This window comes from Seriola dumerili, unplaced genomic scaffold, assembly GCF_002260705.1.
Source record: "Seriola dumerili isolate Sdu_G_001 unplaced genomic scaffold, Sdu_1.0 BDQW01000074.1, whole genome shotgun sequence".
In the NCBI taxonomy this organism is placed as follows: Eukaryota; Metazoa; Chordata; class Actinopteri; order Carangiformes; family Carangidae; genus Seriola; species Seriola dumerili.
Genome location: NW_019174329.1, coordinates 96,523 through 102,891, shown reverse-complemented (window position 1 = coordinate 102,891; position 6,369 = coordinate 96,523).

Genomic DNA, 6,369 nt, shown 5'->3' with positions numbered 1-6,369 from the left:
TTCAGCAAATACCTCTGCAGCCTTTGATCCACTGAGGATTAAACTATTTTTCCTAGGAAGTGTGTGGCCGCAGACGACCACACATAACCTCAGCATATGGCCGAGGTCCAGATTCACCAGTTACCTGTCAGCGGGAATGAATGGGCCATTAGCGCGGTGCAACTTCTCCACCTCCCATATGCCGCCACTATACAGCAAAGTATCTCGCAACAAATCCCAAATCACCTCAGGTGTACGTAGGCCTCCAGGCATGCCGAAAAACTCTAAGCCTTCCTCAGTTGAAGGTTCTGATCTACTTTTAGTCCCCAAAGATGAAGATCATATCAGAGAGAGCATGGTGGGTTTGCAAAGCTGGGAGAAAAATACCCTGCATTCACAGAGAATACAGAAGAAACACCAATAAAATAAAACTGTTATTCTTCTCCTGATATTTGTCCAACATCACATCACATATCCTGTGCTATCCAAAATCATTTTCATCGGGTCTTATCTCTAAATTTTCTGACAGGATTCTCATTTTAATCATATGTTATCACCAGTTCAAACATTTGGAAATATAAACCATGAATAATTCCTTCAAAAACTTTATATGATAAACAGTTATCTGTCAACTCCACTAATAATAAATTCAAGACACACTAAACCCCGGAATAAAAAAGATTCACAAAGAAATTAAATTCTAACGGGCAGGGCTATAATTTTGCACCAAGCAAAGATATTGGTTTTTTTTTCATCTATTTGTAAGTAGTTATTTGTTTTGTTTGTGGTAGAGGCAGCTTTGACACTTACTGTGTGTTGTAAAGAATGATAAAATTGGAAGTGAAGTTCTCCCGTTGTGTATTCTTGAGTGGTGATTTCAACAGTTTTCGACTGCAAGCGAGGAGAATGTAGAGCACAGCACAAACTTTCAGACTTTTTATGACGATCGCATAAACAAACACATCCTTTAAATTACTCACGCATTCAACAAGAGAAGAGAGGAACCCCACTGGAGGGCACTTTACCTCTACCTGTCAAACGCAAGGTCAGAATCCACTCATTCTGTAGCTTTGCTTTGGGCACCAACTCCTCAGAAAAAAAAAATAAAAAAATCTGGATCTTACTCCAGCTCAGTAGATGTTCAGCTTTCTTCACCTACCACTTGTTTACTTGTATTTTTTCTCCAATTTCACACTGGGCAGGCAGTGTGCCATCAGATTGTGTGGGCTTGTAAACTGGAAGTAGCTGCACATGGTTGTGTAAGGAGCAGAGGAGGGAGGTCCTTGGAAAAGAAAAAAAAAAAAGATTTGTGTCAGAGTTGTTTGGAAAAAGTGTTGCATTGAATGTAGAGTTCACCAGTTGCTTCTTGATGTACAGTGCACCATCAAGGTTTCCTCTCAGTGTGCAGACATGTTAAACGGTCGGTCCACCACTTTGGTGAAATATCTCTGCAACCATTGGATGGTCTGCCATGAAATCTTGTACAGACATTCTTGGTCCCCAGAGGAGGAATCCTACTGAGGTTTGGTTATGCCCTGTTTTTTGCTTGGAGCCATCAGTGAGTCAAAGTTTTCACTTATCCACTGAAATGTTTTAATCTTCAGTAATAGATTGGCACCAGATTTTGTGCAGACATTCATGGTTCCCAGACGATGAACCTTATGACTTTGGTGATCCCAGACTTTCCCTCTAGCTCTTACATAAGGTTGTCTATTATTAAAACGTTTCAAGAACTATTGGATGGATTACCATAACACCAACATTCATGTCCCCATCAGGATGAACTGTAATATTCATCATTTCGTTTGATACTTTGGTTTCTGACCGAATTCTTGCAAAACATACACATGAACACATAAACATTTACATTCATTAGCTCTACTTTGTGATCAGTGCTAATTAGCAAATGTTAGAGTGCTTAAATGCTAAACTAAGACGGTGAACATAGTAAACATTATACCTGGTAAACATTAGCATTTTAGCACTCAGCTCAAAGCACTGCTGTGCCCATAAGTACAGCCTCATAGAGACGCTAGCATGGCTGTAGACAGATGCAGAATGCAAGTAAATGAATATGATTTGCATCTTGCGGTGCGTGGGATTACTTACAACTGGACTTTAGGAGTAATAATGTGCATTTTGTGTGAGTGAAATAAACCAATTCATTGTAGCTGCAGGCTTGTCTGTTCCTTTCCTCCCTAACAGAGATAGACAACAGAAAGGCAAAAGAGATTCTGTAGGTAAAATGACAGCTAGCAGCCAAGAAAAGAAAAGACTCCAGAAGTGGTGGGTTTTAGCATCATTTTTAGAGGTAAGAACGGCAACCTGACATTTCTTCTTTTGTTTCTTATGTTGACACCAATAGTACCAGCGAGGCTAGTAAGCTGTTAGAAAAATTTCAATCAATACTGCCACTTAGGAAGGTTGACTCCTGGAAATACCACATCTGATGGCTGGAAAACATGAAGGGTCAAAGATGGTTGATGTCTTAATAGACAAGGCAGGAGGTGGTTTGTCATAAACCTGACTAATGGCCAATGCTTCTCCAGAAACTATTAGGACAAGAAACTATTAGGATGACAAATGCTCGTATTTTGTTGGCAGGCCAAAGGACAAAAGATGCAGCCTGACTTGTAGTTTCTAAATTTACTATGTGAATATACCTAATAATTAGGACTATTAGTGTGTCTAACCCTATGTAGTGCTTGTGTGCACACTCTGTTCTCTTTACTCTGCTTTGCCAGACAGTCTCAGAAGCTGATATTAAACCACACGGCTAACTACTTAGAGTTCTGGTTCACTCTGTGTCCTCCTCCCAGGCAAGTTTGTCAGTTTACAGAGCTGATATTAAATTGTACTTCTGGTGGTTCACACTGCCTCTCTCTTCCAGCTACCCTGTAGTTTCTGAGGTTGTATAACCAAAGCAAAAGAGGATAGGAGCACCATGCCATGTCTGGTATATATGTTGTGGGGGAAAACATGCATATAGAGAATATTTTTCTATTGCATAAGGTGCATTAAATCATTCTCATTACTATGCAACCATTATTGCTGGCTATAGCTAGCCTAAAGTCAAGCAGTAACTTAACAATTCATAATGACCTCAAAATAGCTTCATTAGAGGTGGCAACGTAGTGAATCACATTAGGATTTCTATGAAATATAATTAACTTTTAAAGCATTGCTTGAGAGTCTAAGTGAAATTATTTGAATTCCAATGTGGTGGGAAACCAGTTCAATCCAAATTGATTTTCAAATTAAATTGTTTAGTTTACTAATGCTGGGTGAGAACCATATATGAAAATAATCGTAGGTGAAAAGATGCCACATGTTGGAAGCTCAAAAAGTGAGATGAATCAACCTCAGTTTATCAGATCAAATATTTTTAAAGAACCATCACAATCTCAAGAGATCATAACCAAAATACTTGTTTTTATAGATCCCATTATGTGCAGAGATGTTGCTGTCTAGATTACTCACTACACATTAAACTTTTTAACTGACCATCTGTAATTTCAACACAACTTCTATTAATACTTCGCTTAAACCCTGAATCCAAATCCCTCGCTCCTGCCCACAGTGCCTGTGGGATCCATCAGTCCACCTAAAAAGCACCTGTTTTTAGCTAAAGCTTGTATTGTCACTGAACAGATGTGGGGAGACATGATCGTGTCGGCTTCTGTGCTTTAAGCCCAAAATTAAGTGCTTGTTTGCGGATTAGTGTGATATTTACTTTGAAAAACAGAAAAAGCACGCACTGCTGTAGAGACAGACAATCCTGGTGGATTTATCGCCTTAATGTCTTCAGAGTTGTTTGAAACAACAGTAGTTTTTTGGCATGTATGATTTTATGATTTATTTATTTATTTATTTATTTGGGGGGGGGGGGTCATGAACACAAAAAAGGCCTCCTGGGAAATTCCCCTTTTCTCCCAAATTAGAGTTTGCAGTGGCTCTTTTCAAACAGACTCTGCTGTTGTGAGAACTTATTTTGAGTGGATAGACAGAAAATTGAAAATTGAAACATAATGAGGAGAGAGGCAGGAGGAAAAAGAAACAACAGAGTTGCCAGTGAGTGAGTGTCAACCTGATAAAGATCTTTACTGCCCCCCACTGGTGGAGGCATACAAGTCATTTACAATCAACCACAGAGAGAATGTGAACTTCCTTATTTGATTCCTGCACATCATGCACTTTATGTAATCATCATGGTCTCCAGTGTCATTTCTAATCTATGACATCGCCATATCACACTGTTTACACAACTGCGACACGTCACTTCTTCAGCTGAACAACATTTTTGTCAATTGCTTCAGTGGCGTGTAATACCTGTGATTAACATTTACACGTGTTGGCAGGTTCCCTCGGGGCTGATCCATCAAAGATTCCTCCATCTTTGCAAACATCTACGAGATAAAAAAAAAAAGTAGGGCTCGAGAACATTACATGATCTCTGTAAACCTTTAGGCACTACAGTGTTGTCTCCTAGCAACCAACAAAAAGGGTTGGCAGTACAGCGAGAGGTGACGTTATCCCAAACCACCATCTAGTGATTCCATCTGTATAGAGGAGTACTTATATCCACGTTTTCTACTGAAAGGAATATGTGGCTGGAACGACGGGGGGTCGTTTCTCTGCTCGTGGTTTTGTTGTATTGGCCCTTCTACTGGGAAAAAAATGGTTCTATAACGGAACATCTTACCAACCTGCTGCAGGGCTTTATTCCCCAACCATGAAAAAGTAGACAAACAAGATAGATTAAATGTCTGTTTCACCTGAACTAGATGGAGAATTATGGCTTACGTGATAAGCTATTGTCCTGTGAAGATAATGCTTAGCCTATAAATGCTTGGTCTTTTTTCAGTGTGGTTATATTTTCTCCTTGAATATCAAGGAACGGAGAGAGGTAGATAAACTCTGAGGGGCTTTTACTCTGGAGCCACGCTGGATATATACATTACCTGACACACGATGAGGATGGAGCACAGAGGGGAAAATATTTTACCTGCTACAGCAGCTGAATTTATATTTCATGCCTGCTGTAGAGCCACAGGGAATCTTAAAAGTGGAGATTTCATATTTTCACTGTACTGACAAGTACAGGGCAGAAATGCCCTTGCATTTCTGTTTTGCCTTGTAGAAAAGGATGAGTTGGTTTGCTGTGGTTATGCAGTGGGATAAATGTGGCTTTCTGACTATCACTTGGCCTGACAGGTGTCTCTCATCCCGCAACTTTAGTGTTAGAGTCCAAACTTAACCTGGAAAATGGCTCCAGGATTGGGTTGAACCAGCAATTCATAAATCCATTATCAATTTTTAACATAAAGTTCTTCCTTCTTGGCAGCTCCATGTGAATGCTAAAGTTGCTCTGTGTCTACTGGATGTGTAAATAAGTAACTAGTTTCCTACATGTTCTCTATATTTCCATGTCTCCAATATTTATTTTATTTTATTTTATTTTATGAATGTTTCCAGACACGTTATGAACCATGTAAAAATACACTGCTATGAGTGATACTTTGTTTAACATGGTTTTCCACATAAAAAGAGGGAAAAAATTGGAAAACTGTGGCAGGAAGCACATCTGCACTTACTTCCTCATTGACAGATTCTGCATCAGGCCTTGTGCCCCGCCCACCACCACTACTTGCACTAGGATGACAGTTGACAGAGCAGAGCATATTAAGATGGTTAGAGAAGGAAACATCAGAAAGACTCAGCCACACGTTTGAGCCTCAGTCAGACACAAACTCTTTGTTGGTTTGTTGTGAACCAAAACCGGCGACGAGAAGAAATGGTCAGTGGTTGAGCTAATGTAAACTCTTGCTCTCCGTACCGACAAGGTTTCAGTGACCGGTGAAAGAGCAGTGTGTATCAAGATGGTTAGTATTACAGGAAACATCAAACAGACTCAGCTACATGTTCGAGCCTCAGTCAGACTCAGACTCAGATGAGGAGTCTGTTTTGACCAACACTGGCGACTAGGAGACATATCAGTAAGTAAGTTAGTTCAACTATTTTGTCAAAATACTTGAAGTGTCATCCACATCTTCTCCCTCATTAAAAACCCAGAAACTAAGAACATGCAGATATTGATCATTGCAGAAGTTGAAGTCAAATATCAACGTATGATGTGATAATATGTCATATAATATGCCCCTAAGTACCTGAAAAAGTGATAATATAGACTGTATGAAATATAAAGTTTAAATTCATAATCATATTCTCAGTGAACATCATATCATTTTAAATCCAAAGAGAAATGTGTAACTGGGAACTAATTCAAAATAAAGCAAACTAAAGGAGATGATTAAAGGAAACTTGCTCTGTGGGCACTGAAGTGCAGAATAGAGCAGATGGATTTCGTGATTCTGTTTGGATTGTCCCCGT